We start from the raw sequence: 23375 nt of genomic DNA on the forward strand, positions 1-23375 counted from the left end.
GCAGTAGCGATAGTGGAGTTTCAGCTGCAGCACGCACGGGTGAGTCGCTCTGTGGAACAGCACCACTTTACCACCAATGACTGGGCCTCCATGCGAGACCTGTGTTCCTTGTTGCACTGTTTCAAGTACTCCACCAACATGGCCAGTGCCGATAACGCCATTCTCAGCGTTACTACCCCACTTCTATGCCTCCTTCAAAAAACGCTGCTGGTGATGATGGAAGAGGATGTGGCACAGGAGGGGGGGTTTCTGCACCCACAAACGCCAGGTACACAATTGTCCAGCCAGGGCACAGTTCTGGAGGATGACGAGGAGGAGGAGGAGGGGGAGGAGATGGAGGAGGAGGAACCATGTTCACAGCAGGGTGGCACCCAGACCAGCTCATGGCCATCACTCCCTTCCAGAATATATCAGAACAATACCAGATTACCTGGAATTCAGGAAGCTGGTTAAGACCTGGCTATTTGTGTAGGATGACGTAGGGGCCCATCAATATAGCCGTCCACAAGCGCTTCGATCGGATTGAGTTCCTCTAGAGCTCTATACAAGGACTTAGTAACATAACATAACATCACTGGTGCGTGGCTGGGTGGATACAGAAGATACAGACGATACACCTCCCACAGAGGACAGCTTTTAGTTGCCTCGCAGCCTGTCACACATGAGCGATTACATTCTGCAGTGTCTCCGCATAGACTGCCTAATTGCCCACATTCTAACTTGTGCTAACTTGAGGAGGAAGAGGTCGCCAATGCAGCTGGGGAACCACCAGCACCTCAGAAGGACAGCAAGCGACATGAGCTGTTTGAAGCTGTCTGTCTCCACCAGCCTGAATGACAGCATTTCAAAAGCCAGTAGTTTAGAAATGCTGGCATTCAGGGCCAGGGATCGAGGGTGGCTAGGTGGGAATTTACGCTTTCTCTCAAAGGTTTGTGAGATGGAGAGCTGAACGCTTCCGTGTGACATGTTGGAGATGCTTGGTGACGGAAGTGGTGTTGTTGGTGGCACATCCTCTGTTTGCTGGGCAGCAGGTGCCAACGTTCCTCCAGAGGCGGAGGAAGAGGCCGAGGCAGCTGCAGAAGAGGGAGCAGGAGGGGCCTGAGCCTTTTCTTGGTTTTGAAGGTGCTTACTCCACTGCAGCCCGTGTCTCGCATGTAGATGCCTGGTCATGCAGGTTGTGCTAAGGTTCAGAACGCTAATGCCTCGTTTCAGGCTCTGATGGCACAGCGTGCAAACCACTCGGGTCTTGTCGTCAGCACATTGTGTGAAGAAGTGCCATGCCAGGGAACTCCTTGAAGCTGCCTTTGGTGTGCTCGGTCCCTGGTGATGGTGGCCAGTAGCAGACAAACTGTTTTGGCGATGGCTGCTCTGCTTTTGCACCCTGCTTCCGCTTTTGCTACGCTGTTGGCTCGGTCTCACCACTGCCTCTTCCAAACTCTGAAAGTCAGTGGCACGACCTTCATTCAATGTGGGGCCTAGGACCTCATCGTCCCCTGCATCGTCTTCCACCCAGTCTCCCTCCCTGACCTCCTTTTAGGTCTGCACACTGCAGAAAGACGCAGCAGTTGGCACCTGTGGTTCGTCATCATCAGAGACGTGCTGAGGTGGTATTCCCATGTCCTCATCAGGAAACATAAGTCTTTGTGCGTCAGTGCATTCTATGTCTTCCACCCCTGGGGAAGTGCTAGGTGGATGCCCTTGGGAAACCCTGCCAGCAGAGTCTTCAAACAGCATAAGAGACTGCTGCATGACTTAAGGCTAAGACAGGTTCCCCGATATGCACGGGGGTGATGTGACAGACTGATGGGCATGGGTTTCAGGCGCCACCTGTGCACTTTCTGCTGAAGACTGGGTGGGGGATAATGTGAACGTGCTGGATCCACTGTCGGCAACCCAATTGACTAGTGCCTGTACTTGATCAGGCCTTACCATCCTTAGAACGGCATTAGGCCGAACCAAATATTGCTGTAGATTCTGGCGGATACTGGGACCTGAGGTAGTAGGTTCAGTAGGACGTGTAGCTGTGGCAGAACGGCCACGTCCTCTCCCTGCACCAGAGGCTCCACCAACACCACCACCACGACCATGACCGCATCCCTAATTAGATGTTTGCCTCATAGTTAGCGTTCACCAAGCAAAGTAAAAAGTCTGTTAAAAATAATTAACCGCCAATAAAAAACCTGATGTAGGGTATTGCACTCAATTTTTTAAAAAAAAACTCTATATGACAGCGGTATTTGTGGCCTAAATCTCACAGTTACTTATGCACGTCTAATCCCAGATGTGCAGTATATCAGAGGCTTTTTTCACCCCAGTATGCCAAAGCCGTATTTCTGTCCTAAATGTGACAATCACTTATGCACGTGTTATCCCAGATGTGCAGTATATCAGAGGGTTTTTTCACCCCAGTAAGCACAAAACCATATTTCTGGCCTAAATGTGACAATCACTTATGCACGTGTAATCCCAGATGTGCAGTATATCAGAGGCTTTTTTCACCCCAGTAAGCACAAAGCCGTATTACTGGCCTAAATGTGACAATCACTTATGCACGTGTAATACCAGATGTGCAGTATATCAGAGGCTTTTTTTTTAACCCCAGTATGCCAAAGCCGTATTTCTGCCCTAAATGTGACAATCACTTATGCACGTGTAATCCCAGATGTGCAGTATATCAGAGGGTTTTTTCACCCCAGTATGCCAAAGCCGTATTTCTGGCCTAAATGTGACACTCACTTATGCACGTCTAATCCCAGACGTGCACTATATGAAACAGATGTATTTTTTTTTACCCCAGTAAGGCCTCATGCACACGACAGTATTTTTTCACGGTCCGCAAAACGGGGTTCCGTTTTTCTGTCACCGTTTTTTCATCCGTGGGTCTTCCTTGATTTTTGGAGGATCCACGGACATGAAAAAAAAAGTCATTTTGGTGTCCGCCTGGCCGTGCGGAGCCAAACGGATCCGTCCTGAATTACAATGCAAGTCAATGGGGACAGATCCGTTTGACGTTGACACAATATGGTGCAATTTCAAACAGATCCGTCCCCCATTGACTTTCAATGTAAAGTCAGGAGTTAATATACCATAGGATCAGAGTTTTCTCCAATCCGATGGTATATTTTAATTTGAAGCGTCCCCATCACCATGGGAACGCCTCTATGTTAGAATATACAATCGGATTTGAGTTAGATCGTGAAACTCAGATCCGACAGTATATTCTAACACAGAGGCGTTCCCATGGTGATGGGGACGCTTCAAGTTAGAATATACTGAGAACTGTGTACATGACTGCCCCCTGCTGCCTGGCAGCACCCGATCTCTTACAGGGGGCTGTGATCCGCACAATTAACCCCTCAGGTGCTGCACCTGAAGGGGTTAATTGTGCATATCATAGCCCCCTATAAGAGATCAGGGGCTGCCAGGCAGCAGGGGGCAGACCCCCCTGCCTCCCCAGTTTTAATTTCATTGGTGGCCAGTGAAAATAATACAATAGAGGGAGGGAGGGGGGCTCCCTCCCTCTATTTAATTATTTTCATTGGTGGCACAGTGTGCGGCCCCCCCTCCCTCTATTGTATTATTTTCATTGGTGGCACAGTGTGCGGCCCCCCCGGCCCCCCCCTCCCTCCCTCTATTGTATTATCATTGGTGGCCAGTGTGCGCCCCCCCCGGCCCCCCCTCTATTGTATTAATATCATTGGTGGCCAGTGTGCGGCCTCCCCTCTCCCCCCCCCCGATCATTGGTGGCAGCGGAGAGTTAGAAGCATCATACTTACCTGCTGCGCTGTCTGTGACTGGCCGGGAGCTCCTCCTACTGGTAAGTGACAGGTCTGTGCGGCGCATTGCTTAATGATCTGTCACTTTCCAGTAGGAGGAGCTCCCGGCCGGTCACAGACAGCGCAGCAGGTAAGTATGATGCTTCTAATATTGCTAAGTAACCATAGATACCATGGTTACCAATCGGAGCCCCAGCGATTAAACTGGGACTCCGATCGGAGCTCTCCGCTGCCACCAATGATCGGGGGGGGAGGGAGAGGGGAGGCCGCACACTGGCCATCAATGATAATACAATAGATAGAGGGAGGGGGGGCCGGGGGGGGGCCGCACACTGTGCCACCAATGAAAATAATACAATAGAGGGAGGGAGGGGGGGGCGGGGATGGGGCCGCACACTGTGCCACCAATGAAAATAATACAATAGAGGGAGGGAGGGGGGGCGCACTGGCCACCAATGAAATTAAAACTGGGGAGGGAGGGGGGTCTGCCCCCTGCTGCCTGGCAGCCCCTGATCTCTTATAGGGGGCTATGATATGCACAATTAACCCCTTCAGGTGCAGCACCTGAGGGGTTAATTGTGCGGATCACAGCCCCCTGTAAGAGATCGAGTGCTGCCAGGCAGCAGGGGGCAGTCATGTACACAGTTCTCAGTATATTCTAACTAGAAGCGTCCCCATCACTATGGGAATGCCTCTGTGTTAGAATATACTGTCGGATTTGAGTTTTCACGAAGTGAAAACTCAGCTCTGAAAAAGCTTTCATACAGACGGATCTTCGGATACGTCTGTATGAAAGTAACCTATGGCCACGGATCAAGGACGCGGATGCCAATCTTGTGTGCATTCGTGTTCTTTCACGGACCCATTGAATGGGTACGTGAACCGTTGTCCGTCAAAAAATAGGACAGGTCATATTTTTTGGACGGACAGGAAACACGGATCACGGATGCTGCTGCAAAACGGTGCATTTTCCGATTTTTCCACGGACCCATTGAAAGTCAAAACGGAAAACGGCACAACGGCCACGGATGCACACAACGGTCGTGGGCATGAGGCCTAAGTCTGTATTTCTGGACTTGCAGACATGCAGATAGCCTGTGCACTATCGTTGCATAAAATGGCTGCCGATTATGTATTGATATTGACTAACTGAAGAAAAAAAAGTTCATTTTCAGTAGTAGTTGGCTCAGGGCAGGCTTAAAAAAATTGTGCACTGCACCCACAAAACACATTTGCTGTAGATCGCTGAGTAAAGAAGCATTTCTGAATCTTCATAAGATTTCTCCCTGATCTCTCTCTCACAGCAGCTGCAGCCTCTCCCTACACTAATCTGAGCAGAGTGACAGGCGGCGCTACTTGACTCCAGCTTATATAGAGGCTGGGTCACATGCTCCAGTTGGCCAATCACAGCCATGCCAATAGTAGGCATGGCTGTGATGGCCTTTTGGGGCAAGTAGTATGACGCTTGTTGATTGCCTGCTTTGCAGCCTTTCAAAAAGCGCCATAAAAATCGCCGAACACCGAACCCGAACTTTTACGTAAATGTTCGTGTTCGGGTGCCGAAAACCCTAAAGTTCGGTACGAACCCGAACTTTACAGTTCGGGTTCGCTCAACTCTACTGGCTACCACTCGAGGGCGCTGTGCTGTGTAACTCAGGGGTCTCAGTCTACGGGCTGAGTGGATGTAACTTTATGCTATGTTCACTGCATTTTCAACTATATGTGATATCCTGTTTAATACCACTGTTCAGTAAAGTTTCTGTTTCTGCACAAGCTGGTGTCGGTGTTGCTTTCCTTGTCCCTGACTTCGCTGTATCCTGGGAAGCCCACCCCGGTACACGGTCTTACAAGGTGACTATGCAAGGCTCCCACTGAAACTGTACATGCTGTCTCACCCTGTGAGGCCCATGCTCCCTCTGTTTTTGATTCTACGTTTATCCTAATGAACTATGGGAGTGGTTGGAAGGACACCGGGAGCTGATTCTGAAATAACAGTATAACTAACAAACTTTTTGGAAGGAATTAGACCTGGTTGATTTAACCCTAAACAGCATATATTCCCTGCCCTGGGAAATGCTACGCTCACTGTTGCTGCCTGCACATTCATTTCACTTTGGCAAACAGCCCTTATAAGGTCCTCTCAGGACTCCCTGGTAATCTGTGGTGTGCACTACACAGTTCACCCTCTGGCTTCTGTCCCTGTTGGTACACCAGTGTCGGAATCTCCTATTCCGGCTTTCAAGCCAGAGCCCCTTGAACCTAATGTTTCATCAGCTCAACCTTAGCTGCCTCCCACAGCACACATTTACCTCTCTTTACTGGGTCCTGGCCTCCTTCAGGTTGCTGAATACATCTCACACAGCTCCCTCTGCTGTCATGGGTGTAGTCCATGCATTACACAACCTGGGCATCTGACTGATTAAGTCCACCTTGTGGAGGTCCATGGTGAAGAATGTTAGGGTCTCCTAGGTTCCTCACTAGTGTTGAGCGTAAATATTAAAATCGCAAATTTTAATCACGAATATCGCCACTTCGAGAATTCGCAAATATTTAGAATATAGTGCTATATATTCGTATTCGCGAATAGTGTTGAATATTTTAATCGTGAATTTATCGCAAATTTATCATGAATATATTACATTGCCTATTTTCACAATCGAGTAAACAATGACTGGAGATCACGAGCTCTCGAATTTGCAAATTTATGGCGAATGTTCTGCCAAAAATTTGCGAAATATCACAAATTTGAATATTGCCTATGCCGCTCATCACTATTCCTCACCTCACCTTAGTCAGTACAAACTGTAGCCCCTTATTAAAGGTACGTCAACCTGACATTAGGCTTTAAATGTTATTCGTGATTCATACAACCATGCTTGGACCGGGAAACACGGCCCATGTGTCGTTGCATCTCCCAGACCAACCATGGCTCCCCTGACCCCAAGTGACTGTATCATAGTGATTCGAAATACAGTCAATTTCTATGTGATTGCAGGTCTATTCTATTGTGCGCACATGATGATAAGAGTACAGTACAATAGATCTGCGATCAGACAGTGTGACGAATACCACACCTCGTGCCCGCTTGACGTCACCTACGTCGAGCTCACGTTATGCGGTATAGTCATGGATTACCAAAAACGTGAAGTTACGCCCTCCAGAGGAGCTTGTAATGTCAGCTTGGTACAGTTTACACACACACCTCCTGTCCACGCGGGCACAGAGAGTCAACAAGCTGAGAGAGCCTTTTCACTGCCGCAGTGAAAACAGCGCTGTCTCAGCCCGGGAAATCTGCCACCAGCTTCTCGTTTGATATAAGCCCGGTCCGCTAACGGTATTATATAGGGTCAGAAACCAACCCGCAGTAGCTTATAAATAGGCCAAAACACGGACGTGGGGATTCGTGATCGAGATACAAGATAGTGTGCCCGTAAGGGCACACTAGATTTAACACAATATACACAGAGAATATATACAGTGGTCTGAGGTTACAGATATAGATTATATGGGTACAACAGGGTTAAGCAGTGTAAAAGTCAGTTACCGGGTAGATGAAAGTTCCTTTTGGTTGTGAGATGTTCTTTGCTGGAGTCCACATGAAGGGCCGTGATCTCAGCTACTTCTAGGGTTCCTCTAAACACATTTGCAGGATGTGACCCCTCTTCAGAGAAAGACCCGCCTGCTTGCTGGCACTAGACATTTAACCTGTAGCCGGCCCCTGCCCTTCCGGCCTCAGGGACGGGTCCACTCCCCCTCTTCTGAGCTGGCAGCAAATGACCTACAAAACCCTTTAGGGTTCATAGCTCCAGACCAGAGGGTCACAGGGAGATGGTTCTGGGACCAACGGATCTGCCTGGGTTCCGGCTACAAGTAGAGTCCAAACCTGGTACCGTTATGTGTTTTCTGTGGGGAGATATGGATATCTCCTTTCCCTTACCTTGCCCTATTAAACAAAGACGGCACGTACATCATGGCCACTGGGACACAAATATGTATCTGGTTTGCGCCTGCGATGGCCAGGCGATTCATAATTCCTTATGAAATGTAGGTGTCAACATGTCTGGGAGGTCGCATTCATCCTGACAGGGCTGACACCTCCTGCTGGGGGTTTCCCTGCAGGATTTAGCTTGGCTCCACACTGGTGGACTGAGGTGTGACCTTCTCCACCTGGGGCCTCCTTGAAGCGTGGAGCCTTGGGGCTTTCTTCCTTGCCAGCTGACCATCAGATGGCTGGGGGGTGGAAACTTATTTTGCGTCTACACTGATGAACCTGCCAAAAGGTGAATCAAATGACAAGCAGGGCTGGGGGCTTTGAAGCAGTGTCCTCCTGTGGAGTTCACTACCTTCGCTATCTGTCAGCAAATGGGGGTGTGAGGACATGGCTGACAGTAAATATGAATCCATATTCCTCACAGAAATAAACTGACTATATCATAAATAACTATGATGCAGTCAGTCCCGGTCAGGGGAGCCACTGTTGGTCTGGGAGATGCGGTGGATACACGGGCAGTATTTACTGCACGTGTGAATCAGGCCTTAAACTCTCTGAGAATTTCTTTGGCAGCAGTCTTCTCAAACCAGCTCTGCTCCATCTTGTCTAGGAGAATACTGGTTGCAGATCCCACACAGACTTCTTTATATTATACAATTCAGGCCCACTCTTTATATATCTGTTGCATTACGTAGCCTCAGACACACTTAAAGATTCTTTTCGTGCCTGTAAAATAATAACTAGGACGGTCTGTGTTTGTAGAGCTGCAGAGATAACCTTTCAAAGTGAGTTGCGTGCACTGAGCACAAATCTCTTTCAAAGTAAAAGCAACATTTTGCTTTAGTCAAACATGGAAAAATATCAGGTAGGCTTATATATTAATAAAAACTCTAGTCATTACATAAAATATATTTCCTTTTTGCTTCTATGTAGGAATTGTGGCAGGCGCAGCACTATGAATTGTCTTTTGCGCTGTGGCATTAGAAGAATTTTGATATCTCTGACGTTTAGTCTAACCAGACTGTCTATTACTCTGTAATTCCTCTAGCACCGTTCTATGTAAACAGTAGGTTTAAAGAGCGCACCAAATGCTTGAAATACCATATTTATCGCCCTATAAGACGCATCGGACCATAAGACACACCTAGGTTTTTGAGGAGGAAAATAAGAAAAAAAAAATTTGAACCAAAAGGAGTGCTTTTGGTGGGTTTTGAACTAATGGTGGTCTGTTGATGACACAATTATGGGGGATCTGTCAATGACGCACTGTTATGGGGGTCTGTGGCTGACACTTTTATGGGGATCTGTGGATGGCACTGTTATGGGGCATCTGTGGATGGCATGACATTGCTATGGGGGAATCTGTGGATGGCACTGTTAGGGGGGGGTGGGATCTGTAGATGGCACTGTTATGGGAGCATCTGTGGATGGCATGACACTGCTTTGGGGAGGGTTTCTGTGGCTGACACATAAATAGCATCCACAGATCCCCCCATAACAGTGTCCCTGTGTAGTGTGAATGACCCCCAATACAGGGGGTTGGGGCGGCATCTAGTTTGTAATGGCAGAGGGCCCGGTGCAGCTTGAAATTGGACAGATGAGAGGTGCTTCAGGCATCCAGATGAAATATAGGAAGGTGCAAGTCAGCCCAATATATTGATGGCATCTACCAATAGTATACGGATAGTATAATAGCTACCCTGTATTCCACAGGATCACACAATTGCTTCTGGTGCAATATCTGTGAAGCTCATTGAATCTGTAATTAAGGTTTGAGACCCAAAAGAATTTCAGCCAGAAAGAATCACCAGTATTCTGGTTGAACTGCTCAGCTATAATGCACCATATCATATACCGTCAAGTTTTTCAGCCAATGAATTGGCCTGATGATAAATATATTAATAATATAATAATAATAAATATTTATTATCAGGCCAATTCGTTGGCTGAAAAACTTGACGGTATATGATATGGTGCATATATGATATGGTGCATTATAGCTGAGCAGTTCAACCAGAATACTGGCGATTTTTTCTGGCTGAAACTAACTGCTACTAACCAGGATCAATAATATTGGATCATATTATCTGGAACCTGGACACCACTTCTTTGATGAGTGGCATGTACATCCCTTGATATACATCTGCACTTATTTTAATATATTGTGTTTCTTTTTATTGCAGTTACTATTTTATCTATTGTGTAAATCACCTTTTTTACCTATATATTAATAAATATCTGCTGTTTCCATATATAAAGTGCCGGTCTACATCTCCGTCCCCCTTGAATCCTCTGACTGGGTGAGTCAGATCAGACCTTGAGCACCTTACATATTGCACTAGGGGGTGAGCCACCATACTCGTCGTGTTTTAAATACCTATTTTGGTCTCCTTGCTTCCATAAAACACAGCTCTTAGTGGAGTGAATGTCTGTTCAGCTTCTCTCTCTGGTGATTCCAGCAACTCCTGCTAGGGGAATTTCCCACACAGGCTGTGTGTGAGGCTGGCTGTGATTGGTCAAAACTCCTGCCCAGCAGCAACAGTTTAACTCTATGATTTCTGTTGTTTCTGCTGTGTCATTGAGCTTACCTCACATCCATATAATGGATCTTAAAGGCATATTATCTTTTCTGCTTCTGTGAACACAATATATAACAGTTTTATGACATCCAAACATGAAGTCACAGTGAATAACTCTGCTTTTGTCTTTAACACACGAACATAGGAACTGTATTAAGGTTTTTGGCAGGTTTAGCTGTGTAAACATATAAGCTATATTAGCAACCTAGGACAGGTCTTAGCTGGCCAGCTACAGGAAGCATTCTGATGATCTTTTATTCATAGCATTGCCAGAAGTACATTTATTCTTAGGCCACTTTCAAACTGGCGTTTTGGCTTTCCGTTTGTGAGATCCGTTCAGGACTCTCACAAGCGGTCCAAAACATATCCATTTTGCCCTAATGCATTCTGAATGGAAAAGGATCAGCTCAGAATGCTTCATTTTGCCTCCGTTCTGTCTCTATTCCGCTTTGGAGGCGGACAAAAGTGAGCCAAAAGGATCCGTTCTGGCACACAATGTAAGTCAATGGGGACGGATCTGTTTTCTATGACATAATCTGGCACAATAGAAAACGGATCCCTCCTCCATTGACTTTCAATGGTGTTCAATACGGATCTGCCTTGGCTGTGTTAAAGATAATACAAACGGATCCGTTCTGAACAGATGCAGACGGTTGTATTATCTGAATGGATCCGTCTGTGCAAATACATGATGGATCCGCACCAAACCCGAGTGTGAAAGTAGCCTTAAAAACACAACTCACCCCTTTCTGCAGTTAGCAATCTTTGTGTGCACAGAGATATGTTCAGCAACTTGGAAATAATTTTGTATCAAAATTTAAAAGACCATCTTACAGGAATCCGAAGTGTAAGCCGTGTACCGGGATGGGATCCCCAGGATACAGCGAAGTCACAGACAAGGAAAGCAACTCAGACACTGGCTTTTGTAAACAAAACTTATTTACTGAAACACAGCAAAATAATCTACAGCTCTAAAATACAGTTAGCATGAAATAAAGTTACATATACTCAGCCTGAAGCTGAGACCCCTGTGTTGCACCGCACGGTGCCCTCTAATGGTAGCTGAATCGAACAGTCTTTCAGTCTAACGTGTGGTACCACAGAACAGGTAATCCATTCTTCAGCTCTCAACAGTACTCCTGGAAGACATCCGCTCTCCTGGTTAGCCTTTGTATCCTGGTCTCGATCAGCTCCCTTTGGCTGCGGTACTGGTCACAAAAGAATGCTTTCGAGCACTTGGATGCGGAGAGATTCACCTCAGTCTGTCTTTCTCTCTCCTCACAAAATGGCAACTGCCTGCTGTCTTCTCTGCAGCTTGTTAACGACACCTCTCATGCATATTGTAATCTGAGAAGAGAATGAGCTGTGCATGGGAAACAGCGACCTCTTGTGGCAAAACAATAAAACAACAGTCTAGAACTTAAATAGAACAGTATTCATGCAATGAAAGCTGCTTCTTAATCTCACAGATGTGCAGCGACCCGAGTGTCCTTATTATTTGTGGGGTATAATACTCCAGTGAGGTTATTTAATATGCCAGGTATTGTAGCAATATATCACAGAGACACCCTGCTATATATAAGTATATATCCAGACTTTTGTTCCTTTAAGACTTGTTCAGGTTAGGTACTTTACCGCTCCACAGTTGTTGCAGCCGTCGGTGCTGTGTGCTGTTTCTGTGCGCTGCCAGGACATACGCGGCATCCCACGTGGTCCACAAGCCTCCACAAGGCGTCCCACGTGACAGAGGTAGTATAATTATTCTGGGTCCTAGGGTCCAGACTGAAGATGCGGCAGCTTTTATGTGTTATTCCTGGCCAAGAGTAGAACTTCAAACATCCACAAGATACTGGCCCTCATAGGTCTCTCACTGTTCTGTACCAGACGCGTTTCAGGACTAAACGTGCCCCTTCCTCAGTGGTTGAACAGTGAGTGTCAAAGGCTCCTTTTTATATGGTACATGGAGAATAAAGCAGTGCTTGCTGGGACAGTGAGATGACCACAATATATAAACCTGGATTCTTAAATGTCTCTGGATAATATGTGGGACAACTATAGGATACTCCAACTACATAAAACATACTGCTACACATATTTCCAAAAATAGTATCCTTTAAAACATTATCTTTTAGGGGGACTCTTAAAAGCGCATGTAAAAGACACATATATAAAAACGCATATATAAAATTATGGAAAAAAAAAACATATAGGAAAAAACATAAGAAAACGCATATGCGATTTCACCACGCTTTTCATGTGCTATTTAAGTCATCTATCAAGGTACAAATATAAATCCAGATATATCTCACACAATGTTGATGGGGAGAAATGTCTGGAGGAATTTACAAGTGAATGGGGGAGGCAGCCTGCCGGGAAGGAGAGATTGGGGTGCTGATAAGCAGCCAGACACCCGATGTCCCATCACCAACAGGCCGCCACCCCAGAGTTCTAAAGAAATCCAAACAATTCCAATATCAGCATTCAAACCTCTTGGTATCAGGGTGTTAAAATCAAATATTCTTTTAGACTCCATTCTGGATATGTGTGCGATGTGGTTACCTACCCTCCAAGGCCTCTTAACTTTTTATAATGCCGTATAAAACAAAGTGGAAAGGTCACAATTATGTTGTTCTTTAAAATGTTTTGACAGGGAATGTAATTCGTATCCTTTTTTAATATTTGCCATGTGCTCTGCTACCCTCTTTTTTGCAAAGGTTCATGTATTTCTAGTTACAGAGTGCCCCTTGGTTTTCTATTTTGCTAAAATGCTAAATTAATAAGTTATGGATAGTTCATATCACCGTGATTTTTCTGTTCTTTTGATCCGTCAGAAGAACAGAAAAATAAATAAAAAAATTGAGCCATTTGAGCCATTTCCGTCTGAGATACTTTTTTTTATAGAGTCCGTTTTTTTCATTATTTTCCTGTTCTTCTGATGGATCAGAAGAATGGAAAAATAACGGTGATGTGATCTTTCCCTAATTCTGTTGAAGAGTTTCATTTCATGGTTCCCTCGCCTAATTGGGTTCTATATCCTTTTGATGCCTTGAAAAACAAAGCGAACATCTCTAAAGTGCTTAGATACATTGGAAATATTAGCAGTTGAATATCACATCTTAAAGGTAACATCTTATGTGGGTGTTCAAATGGTTTGTGATGTGTCCCATCAATAATTCCTTCTGTGTGGTGTAGGGAATGAATGTACTTTTTACCTAGGCATGCCGCGCATTTGTGATGACCACGTTTATAAGAGGCGAACAAATGATGTTTCCCATTTGGTTTGTATTTGGGGATCACTAAAGAACTACAGGGAGTGCAGAATTATTAGGCAAGTTGTATTTTTGAGGATTAATTTTATTATTGAACAACAACCATGTTCTCAATGAACCCAAAAAACTCATTAATATCAAAGCTGAATATTTTTGGAAATAGTTTTTAGTTTGTTTTTAGTTTTAGCTATTTTAGGGGGATATCTGTGTGTGCAGGTGACTATTACTGTACATAATTATTAGGCAACTTAACAAAAAACAAATATATACCCATTTCAATTATTTATTTTTACCAGTGAAACCAATATAACATCTCAACATTCACAAATATACATTTCTGACATTCAAAAACAAAACAAAAACAAATCAGTGACCAATATAACCACCTTTCTTTGCAAGGACACTCAAAAGCCTGCCATCCATGGATTCTGTCAGTGTTTTGATCTGTTCACCATCAACATTGCGTGCAGCAGCAACCACAGCCTCCCAGACACTGTTCAGAGAGGTGTACTGTTTTCCCTCCTTGTAAATCTCACATTTGATGATGGACCACAGGTTCTCAATGGGGTTCAGATCAGGTGAACAAGGAGGCAATGTCATTAGATTTTCTTCTTTTATACCCTTTCTTGCCAGCCACGCTGTGGAGTACTTGGACGCGTGTGATGGAGCATTGTCCTGCATGAAAATCATGTTTTTCTTGAAGGATGCAGACTTCTTCCTGTACCACTGCTTGAAGAAGGTGTCTTCCAGAAACTGGCAGTAGGACTGGGAGTTGAGCTTGACTCCATCCTCAACCTGAAAAGGCCCCACAAGCTCATCTTTGATGATACCAGCCCAAACCAGTACTCCACCTCCACCTTGCTGGCGTCTGAGTCGGACTGGAGCTCTCTGCCCTTTACCAATCCAGCCACGGGCCCATCCATCTGGCCCATCAAGACTCACTCTCATTTCATCAGTCCATAAAACCTTAGAAAAATCAGTCTTGAGATATTTCTTGGCCCAGTCTTGACGTTTCAGCTTGTGTGTCTTGTTCAGTGGTGGCCGTCTTTCAGCCTTTCTTACCTTGGCCATGTCTCTGAGTATTGCATACCTTGTGCTTTTGGGCACTCCAGTGATGTTGCAGCTCTGAAATATGGCCAAACTGGTGGCAAGTGGCATCTTGGCAGCTGCACGCTTGACTTTTCTCAGTTCATGGGCAGTTATTTTGCACCTTGGTTTTTCCACACGCTTCTTGCGACCCTGTTGACTATTTTGAATGAAACGCTTGATTGTTCGATGATCATGCTTCAGAAGCTTTGCAATTTTAAGAGTGCTACATCCCTCTGCAAGATATCTCACTATTTTTGACTTTTCTGAGCCTGTCAAGTCCTTCTTTTGACCCATTTTGCCAAAGGAAAGGAAGTTGCCTAATAATTATGCACACCTAATATAGGGTGTTGATGTCATTAGACCACACCCCTTCTCATTACAGAGATGCACATCACCTAATATGCTTAATTGGTAGTAGGCTTTCGAGCCTATACAGCTTGGAGTAAGACAACATGCATAAAGAGGATGATGTGGTCAAACAACTCATTTGCCTAATAATTCTGCACGCAGTGTATAATTCCTGTGTTGTGCACTATTAGTGTGGGGCACTATTACTGTATGGATGCAAATGGGGGTAATGCTTCTTCTGAGGACAAAGAAACCATTCTTACAGTATGGGCAGCATAGTGGCTCAGCGATTAGCACTGTTGCCTTACAACATTGACATCTGGGGTTTGAATCTGATCAAGAACAACATCTGCTCAGAGTGTATGTGTTGTGTCTTTGTGGATTTCTTACAGGTACATCAGCTTCCACCCACACTCCAAAATCAGATTGGGAGACTATATGGAATTTAGATTCTGAGCCCCAGTGGGGGCAGGCACCAATGTGAGTGATGACAATCTCTGTCCAGCACTTGAAATATGTTGGCACTGTATAGATGAATACAAAACTGTGTGGGCAGCTATTACTGTGTGGGACACAAGTGGTGGGTGGCTGAGAAGCCAATTATTTTTGTGTGGTGCACTGTTACTGAGAATAACAGGTAAACTGAATTACTCCAATCCAAGAAGACATCATCCCTGAATCACTGGCTTTAATTGTACTGTATTGATTCTACTCACAGTATGATTATACTCTGCAGAGTATATGGTATCACCATACTGTGACCACTGTATGGTCACTGCATGACTGTTGTAGATTGGGAACTTAAAATGCCCCTTGGAAAAAAGTAAAATAGGCCCAATGTTGAAAGAAGATCCAAATTGACAGAAGGTGGTATCAACACAAGTAGGCGGGGCCATAAGTACCAAAGGGGTTACCGGGGGTCCGACACCCAGCAAAACGCCAATCAGCTGTAATTACAAGAAGGCATTCCATTCACTTCAATTGTAGAGGAACGAGCAGTCCCATTCACTTTGCTTATTGTAATTACACCTGTTCACCGTTGCGATGTTGATGGCGAGCAGGTAAAGTGTGAAGATGTCGTTTCTGATCATTTGAATTCCATTTTGTACCTGTGAATGCATATGCAAGGGAGTAAGGCTTTGTCTACGTATTTTATCAAGGTTATTTTAGGATTCTGACTCACTGCAGACATGGGAACTGGTCGCTCCAAAGTCTGGGGTGAGAGCAGATGGACAACACGTACACAGTGAAAACTATAGGGTGCATGCTCTGGCTATGTTCCACTAGGGCAGGGATGCTCAACCTGCGGCCCTCCAGCTGTTGTATAACGACAATTCCCACGATGCCCTTCTGTAGGTTCATAGCTGTAGGCTGTCCGTGAATGATGGGAGTTGTAGTTTTACAACAGCTGGAGGGCCGCAGGTTGAGCATGCCTGCACTAGGGAATGGAGCTTTTTGTTTAATCGGTATAAAGCTGTAACCCTTCAGGAAGGAAGTCAGAAGCTCATCCTATGGGGGGGGGGGGGGGGGGGGACGACACCTCATGTATGGACCTAATCAGTGTTTTCCTGATTGAGACTCCTGAAGATAGGTCATCAATAAAAATATCCTGGAAAACCCTTTTAATAATGCCTTTATAGTGCCCATTATTAAAAATGCCCCCATAGTGCCTGTAGAAATGCTTGCTATATTGCCCTTAGTAATTCTCGCTATAATGCCCCAGTTTGCAAGTAAAAATAAAAGATTCTAATACTCACCTGAGTCCCATTGCACACCACTGTCTGCAATGCAGGTCACAGGTCTCTTCCGGCCTGCGGCATTAAATTCTCCCATTGCAGGAAGGGTGATGAAGTGACAATGACATCATTGCGCCCCCTGAGCTCTGAATTTGTGAAGATGTTATTGCTTAACAACTGCCTGTGTTGTTCTACTGCCTCATAGGCTTCCAGCCTAATGCCTTGAGGCCTATGATGGTAAACGCCGGGGCACAGAAACATTGGCTCCTGTATCCCTCTGCAGTTCTCAACTGTTATCATCGTCCTGAGGATGGCAACATAATAGAATTCAGAAGGACGCCTGCTGCAGTTGCCCGGGGACATAAGTACCTGACACTCCAAGAGTTAGTTAATGCAAGGAGCATTCAGATTGCTATGTACACGGCTGGCCATGTGGAGGGTTCGGGGCAGCTCTCTGGGAATTGGCCAATATACCTGACCAGTCTGCCCCTGCTGTATGATGATATTATTGGTCTTTGTGGTAGTTATATTTGATCTTACAGTATATTATAATATATTATGTGTTCCTTGTATAGTTTTTTTTTGGTACATGTGTGCCTGTATTATTCAGAGACTTGCTATTATATTTCCACTAGTGTTTATGATGGGGCAAATTATTTGTAGGCAAAGCTGTTTTATCTATAGGTATAAGTTTTAGGCCCCACAGCACTGATTTTTATTATAAAGTAATATCCAGATGCAGTCTACTGATGAGAAAACGTATCTGTTTGGTATATTTTTTTATAGCATAACAGGAGCAAAATGGATAGAATAAATGATATAAAAATAAAATGAAAAAATGACATGCAAAACTACTGTTTCAAATTACTGAGAGCTCTTGGAGGCATGTATCTCACATAAACTTCAGAAGTACAACAGAGTGGGGCAACACATGATAGGTTAGCTCTTCATTGATGATCATGGACCAATACATAACCTATGATGTGTCTGATCGACATGTTATTGGACTATGGGCAAATGATGCTAAAGATAGCCAGTCCATTTGACTCTGGAAACCATCTGCATAAGATAATTCTTGGATAATCCTATCTGAGTCATGTAATTTTATAGTGGCTTTCACCATCAATAAATCTGCAGTAGTGAGGAGATAGAAAAGATGGCCAGGCTTTTAAAACATTTCCTTTGTGTTCACTGCATAAAGGAAGGAGAGAGTATAGAATGGAATGACTTGAACTATAGACAGGTAGATGTGCTGGAGGGGTTTGCTTCTGTCATTTGAACATGCTGTTACAACTCAAGTATCTGCTGATGAAGACCTATTGTTTAGGACTCGCAGGAAAAACAGTGCACTCATCAGTAATGTGTTTGATGATGGATAAGCCTGCAATCCTCAGGAAACACTTGCTATACTTTTATTAGCTTTTTTGGAGCAATAATGACAGAGCCAGATTACTGGTAATTTAATCCCAAGAACAAACTTAATAACTTGACCCATATGAAAATAGAAAAATGCATAAATCATTTTGGTACATTCAGATTCAGAAGATAAAAAGCAGAAGATAATAAGCATCAGTGGATGCAAGCTTCACATAAAAAAACAGCAGACAATGATCAATACAACGTAATAAAAATAACATGACATAAAAAAGTAATTGGGATTAAATTACCAGTAATCTGGCTCTGTCATTATTGCTCCGAAAAAGCAAATAAAAGTAAAGCGTTTCCTGAGGATTGCAGGCTTATCCATCATCAAACACATTACTGATGAGTGCACTGTTTTTCCTGCGAGTCCTAAACAATAGGTCTTCATCAGCAGATACTTGAGTTGTAACAGTATGTTCAAATGACAGAAGCAAACCCCTCCAGCACATCTACCTGTCTAAAGTTCAAGTCATTCCATTTTATACTCTCTCCTTCCTTTATGCAGTGAACACAAAGGAAATGTTTTAAAAGCCTATCCGGTTTGTTGTATTTCTGCCAAAACTGCCATGTAGCCCTAGCCGTAGTAAAATCTGCATAATACTAACCCAGGTGACATAAAGCGATCACCAGTTACTGGCGATCACTTAGGTTAACCCCTTCCCCACCAGTGTAGTATATATTAACTATCACTATACCAACACTTGTCCCCATACAGCTGAGGTGATTGCTGCATGTAAATGATGATCAGGCAATTATCGGGAACGTTTAATTGGTTTCCCTAAATGTCCTTCAACACAGACCATCGATCATGGCTGATTATCAAGGATGAATGTTTGTATAAATGCTTGTTCCCGATAATTGGCCTGTGTAAAAGGTGCCGGTGAAGAGCAAACACTCGTATATCTGGTGATCATGTCGTTTTGCCGACACCACAAATTATCGTTCCTATGCAGAGAATGAGTCCGCGTCCACAGACGGCTGGCACCCGGTCGTGTGCATGAGGCCTTAGGCTGAGTTCACACCAGTTATTTGATCAGTTATTTCCATCAGTTATAGTGAGCCACAACAAGGTGCGGTGCAAAAACACAGAACAGGTGCAGATCTTTCCATTATACCTTATCTCTGTGTAGGATCCACTACTGGTTTTGGACCACAATCACTGATGAAATAACTAATTAAATAGTTGAAGTGTGAACTGAGCCTAAAAGATGTATGTACAGATTAATACTGCCCTGCCTACTACCACTTAAAACTCTGAATAAAAATGTGTGTGAAGGAACCTTAAAAGTATATTTGCTTGCAAATTGCGGGCCGTAATGCACGAACACCCACGGCGGGGCAGCCGCAGCGGATCACGGACCCGTTAACTTTAATGGGTCCGCGATCCAGCCGTTCCGCAAAAAGATAGTACATGTTCTATCTTTTTGCGGAACGGACATACGGGACAAAACCCCACGGAAGGACTCCGTAGTGCTTCTGTAGGGTTCCGTTCCGTACTTCCATTCCGCAGTATTCCGCATCTCCAGATTTGAGGACCCATTGAAGTGAATGGGTGGGCGTCCGTGATGCGGAATGCACACGAAGCGGTGCCGTGTATTGTGGATCCGCATATACGGTCTGCAATACGGCCACGGAGCGCACACGTTCGTGTGCAATAAGCCTAAAGGTGAGAGATTTGTGCACATTAGCATAGTTTTTCACACATCATTTCTGCGTTCGGAAAAAAAATATTGCAGCATGTTCTATGTACTGCATTTTTCACACAGCTCTGGTTCCATAGAAGTAAAAGGGCTTCAGTAAAAAACGGATTGCTTCTGGATGCAATGCATTTTTCACTGGTGGTTGCTAGGAGGTGTAGATTGTTATTCTTCATTTATTTATTTTTTACGTGTGTGAAAAACGCATCAAAAACTGATTGCACCCGTGTGGAAAAAACTGAAACATTGAACGCCTTCCCAGACAAAACTGACTGAATTTGCCTGCAAAACCATCAGTTTTTTCTTGAACAGACCTTGAGAGAATCCGTAACGCGCGTATGAAAGAGACTTAATAGGATGCCACCATTGTAACATGTCAGTTCATGAAATTTCTTTCCTCTTAGTTATTCCACAATGTGAGTGGTATTATTGCAAAGTAGAAGCATTTAGGGACCACAGCAACTCAGCCATAAATAGTAGACCACAGCAACTCATGCAGCGATCGGGCCGCAGGGGCAATATCTGAGTGTTGGTGGGCCGATGGGGGTAGTAGTTGTTTATTCAATGTTTTGTAGAGCTCCCTGGGCCTGTGTGCAGTGAATGGAAAGACAGCACCAGTTCCTTCGGGGCACACTCTGCTGTCCAGGGACTCCCGCCAGATGGTGGTTGAGGTTCCCTTGGTGGAATGGTTTAAGGTTCCGTGGAGGCAGGGTCCCGGGTGTTTGTAACGCCAGCATCGTTAGGTGCAAAGGAAGGTGGTAGAAAGGATGAGGAGTCGATGGTTGTAAACAACGGAACCTTTTACTTAATCAATTGCCTTGAGGTAGTTAGTGCAGTACATTTACATGGCAAGGGTGACAACCCATATGATGCATACACGATTGGCTTAGCTGCAATCCTAGTAACAGGTTTGACAATAGGTGCATTGAGATTTTCCTTTGGATGGTCTGAGAGAGTTCCTTTCTAACTGTCCACACTCTAGCCACCAGATACTGGATATAATAATGACTCTTATTTGTGTTTGGCAACCGACAGGGTGGTCTCCCTAATGGCAGGCATGAATCCTCTGCTCCATTGTTTGCACTGGTTGCTTTCAGAAACACTGGTCCACAATGTCCATAAAAGTATGTGGTAATGGACAACCTTGCGCCTAGTCGTCCGGCTGTGTCCAGGTGCTTTTAGGCTTTTCCCGGTCACTGACGCTGTGGAATCCATAAGCTAATGCTGCTACTATCTCCACTAGACTTTCTCTATATTCGCAGTTTACTCTGGTCTGTGCTAGGTAGCTGTAAGGATGTTCTCCCTCCTCCCTTAGCTTGGCCAGGGCAAAGGGGTTAAAATTAGCAGCTACATACTGGACTTATCCGGTTCTGCTCCTGACTCCTTCACTATCTCTCTCCTTACTCCTCAGCCCACTTCCTTCTTTCTACACAGAACTGACACACCCTAAGGTGTATATATATATATATATATATATATATATATGGTACCAGCACCATCTAGGGGTGAATGGATGCAATGCAACTACCAGCCTGTTGTAGGGAATTTGCAGCTTAACACATAGAAAATATAATGGCATAAAATGACATACATGGGATTTAAGTGGCCCACTTCCAAAACAGAGTGGGACACTGCACTCAGCCATAAAGAGGAGACCACAGCAACTCAGCCACAAAGAGGAGACCACGCAACGTTACAGAGCAGGGTCACTGTGTGTGAGACACATAATGCATAAAAGTAAAATTGCTCTTCTGACTCAATAACTGCTGAATTCCAGAATTCCAATTTTGGCAAATTTTGGACAATTATTTGCTTCCAACTTTGCAGGAACAGAATGGGCAAGGTCCCGTCCTGTTCCAGAATGACTTTGCCTCAGTGCACAAAGCAATATCTATAAAAACATGGTTGACTGAATTTGGTGTGGAAAAACATGACTGCACTGGACCCCACAGAGTTCGGATCTCAACCCAATCGAACACCTTTGGGATGAATAAACAAAACAAACCAAACATTAGAAGCACACATGACACTTTAGTCAGCAGAGTATAGTACACTGCTGTTGTGCTGCAGTATACCCAAATATAAATTACTTGGTACAAGCTCCAAAGACCATAAACAACCTACATAAGAAAATGAGCCAATAATGTACCCATGAATTATAAATATATAAATATTTATTATAACACATGTTTAAAATGAATAAAACTACATGATACAAAGATAGGTGACAGAAAAGATGCCATTCCTGAGCCAAAAAATGTCTAGTGGGAATTAAAATAAGATACACAAGAATGTCTGGACTACTACTTCAAAATAAGCATAGTGCATATACAATGGAAAAGCCCAAATTATTAATTTGATAACTGAGCCCAGTCCATAAAAAAGGTAAGACCATTGACATATGCGGCCCGAGGCGAAGGCACGTGTTATAATAAAGATTTATATTTTTAGAATTTATGGGTACATTATTGGCTCATTTCCTTATGTAGGTTGTTTATGACCTTTGGGATGAACTAAAATGGAGATTGTGATCGGTGCCTGACCTCTCAAATACTCTTCTGGATGAATGGGCTAAAATTCCCACAGACACAAATCTTGTAGAAAGCCTTCCCAGAAGGAGGAGGGTGGGACCAACTAGATATAAATTCCTATTTAGCATGTAATGTCATAAAAGCTTGTGTAAATGTAACGTGTAGGTGTCCCAAATTCCGTCATCCATTTATCCAGTCAGATAAAAAGGTGTATTATGCTCAGGAAGAAGCGCGAAAGCGAAAACCTGGGTCGGGCAAGAGTACGAATTGTATCTCATCAACTTGTGATATGCTTCTAACAAAGATTGGCTTGGTGAGTATAATAAACATTTTTATATGACTGGAGAAATCAGTGCTTCACTATTGGTGCGATCTCTTGATATCCTACAGGAGTGTGTTGGAGAAGAGGAGTGCATTTGTGGAGGTTGATACTGCTTCCTATGTCCAAATATGCGCATGACTTTGTGCTAGATTGAAGATTCCCCTATTGGCAAAACAGCAGCGCGGTCCTACATTGAAAAAGCACAGGATGACAACTGATGGAACAGGATCTGTATTTTTTACAGGATACAGTTTTTCTTCTTCTCTCTCTTCTTCTGCTGGATCAGAAGAGCGGAAAGTTAAACGGTGATGTGAATGCACCCTAATGCTACTTTCACACTTGCGTTTTTGCTGGATCTGGCAGGGTTCAGCAAAAACGCTTCCGTTACTGATAATACAACTATCTGCATCCGTTATGAACGGATCCGGTTGTATTATCTTTAACAAACCTAAGACAGATCAGTCATGAACTCCGTTGAAATTCAATGGGGGATGGATCCGTTTTCTATTGTGTCAGAGAAAATGGATCTGTCCCCATTGACTTGCATTGTGGGTCATAACAGATCCGTTTTGCTCCGCAGCACAGAAAGGGATGCAAACCGTGGCATGCTGCTGT

At 44.3% G+C, this 23375-nt stretch overlaps 1 pseudogene; it reads left to right on the forward strand.

The window, feature by feature from the left end:
• Window positions 1-22978, forward strand: part of LOC120990972 — a 91446-nt pseudogene extending 68468 nt beyond the window's left edge.
• Window positions 22979-23375: the final 397 nt, after the last annotated feature.

This window comes from Bufo bufo, chromosome 2 (assembly GCF_905171765.1).
Source record: "Bufo bufo chromosome 2, aBufBuf1.1, whole genome shotgun sequence".
Taxonomy (NCBI): Eukaryota; Metazoa; Chordata; class Amphibia; order Anura; family Bufonidae; genus Bufo; species Bufo bufo.